This window comes from Arachis ipaensis, chromosome B04 (assembly GCF_000816755.2).
Source record: "Arachis ipaensis cultivar K30076 chromosome B04, Araip1.1, whole genome shotgun sequence".
Taxonomy (NCBI): domain Eukaryota; kingdom Viridiplantae; phylum Streptophyta; class Magnoliopsida; order Fabales; family Fabaceae; genus Arachis; species Arachis ipaensis.
Genome location: NC_029788.2, coordinates 126,345,556 through 126,347,812, shown reverse-complemented (window position 1 = coordinate 126,347,812; position 2,257 = coordinate 126,345,556).

The window sequence follows — 2,257 nt, the reverse complement described above, 5'->3', positions numbered from 1 at the left end:
CAATGAGAAAATAATATTACTATTTTAGTAATAAAATTAATAAATAATAAATTTTAATTATCTTAATTTAAATGTGAATAATTTTTTGTTTTCTAACCCATATAACTAACATGCTATCTTATGCTAATATTATATCATAAAATTATTCCTCCAAAAAATTATAACGTATGTCAATAAAATTGGACACAATTTAATATATATGCTAAAGTTTGTCAATTCTTTTCCAATTTTCCATAGATGTGCTATCAAACGCAAACAAATTCAAAGGATTTTTTTTTTTTTTTACCGCATTTGGATTTTGAATCCTTTTAAGTTTTAATATGTACGTAGTTTGTGTTTTTATGCTCAAAAATTAAAAGAATTGAAACCAAGCTGAACACAGCCATCAACCTCATATATACGCCTTTTTCTTTTTCCTTTTTGGGTGTACAAGCAAGCAGTAGATGAGACTCATAAGTCATAACTATGTGATTAATAATGTTTTTTTCTTAAAATGTATATATACATATACAGGGTTGTTCTTATCCATATCCATATCCAAATCCAAATATCCAGATATAAACCTGAAGTGGAATACTTTCTACTTAGTAACCATGGACCTCGTTCATGGGTACAATCTCTATAGACTTGCATCACTTTCACTCTTATATAAATTAGTTTAGTAGTCACTAATTTATTAAATAAATATCAAACATTTAAATTCTGTATTTTATGTAAATAATAATTTATTGACTAATAATAAATTTTATCGTACCCAAAAATATCGTGTGGAATCACAAGATATATACATCACTTTCTCTCCTATAATTTTTCACCTTTATTTTATTGACTTAATGCAAAATAGGAAAAAATTGCTACGGATTATTCGGGTCCAATAATTATTTAATGGAGTTGAATTAGGAGTAGTTCACATCATGCATGATGAAGAGGCAATGATTGGGACTTTGCATATTAACTTTTTATTATATACAAGAGAGAGTTATTTTATTTTTCTCTTTTGCCATAAGGTCCTCTCACTCTCATGTCTCTTACCCACCAAATCTTTCACAGATCTTTTGAAAGTGTTTATTCACGTGCTTCTGGCCACGCCATTATCAATATATAATAATTATTTTTTTAAGAAAAAAAGACAAAATACATTTAACAAGCATGTTTGAGAGATTATATAAGTGACTACCGTAAGAATAAGCCATGTTAGAGGAATGAATCTTTTGCTTAAGATAAAGGAGAAAAAAGTTGCTAAAATCAACATATGCATCTTTTTAAAAGGTCAAAATAATCCTTTTTAATTTGTACTACTAAAAGATAAGATGCTATCTAATATACTTCATTCCCATCTCAAATCTCTAGTAACCAAACATGCATGTTCCAAGTATGCATTTAATACTTTCAGACAATTGTTATTTTGCATGTTATGCATTCTTAAATTGTAATAAAATCAGACCGTTATCACTGACTCTATTTATGAAATTAGATTTCTATTGACTTCAATCACAAAGTTAAAACAGTAGTAACGTTTACCTATCATCCACCTAAACCACATCGTAAGATTATTATTAGTAAAAATTTTTAAATATTTTTTAATAAATATATTAAAAATTTAATTTATTTGTATTTTTAATCAAATAAATTAATTGTTTGTTAGATATTTTTTATTTATAAAAAATATAATATTTATTAATTATTTTTATTATATTTTTAAATAATTTAAAAATTATTTTGTTGATAATATCTTTTAAGAATCTCTTAATTTAGTAACTAAATTTTTTTATTGTCGAATTATTAGTGTGTAAAAAATGTTAAACATTTACCGCTTAACCAATCAACCTCATTGAGAGTTGGTTTTGAAATTTTGACCCTCATCATTTAATTTCGAAGAATTTAGATTCATTGAGGATAATGATAACAGAAAACTTTAACATCTCGAAAATTTCAAAATATTAATAAGTCATGGTGGCACAAAACCAGCATTGAATTGTGGACAATTGACATCAATTAATCGTCGTTAGCTACTTGTAACTTGATAAACATGTTTTCATTTTCAATAACAGTAGAAAAAGAGTTAAGGTAATCAAATCATTTTATCTCGATCACTAATATGTATGCAAAATGCGAGACATTTATTAATTTTTGTGTGCATAAGGTATAAGACCAATAAACAGCGTTGAATAATTAAGTTACTCAATAAAAATGGTGAATTTTAAATAAAAATTATTAGAATCAATTATTTGAAGAATTGAAAGACGACAATGCAACC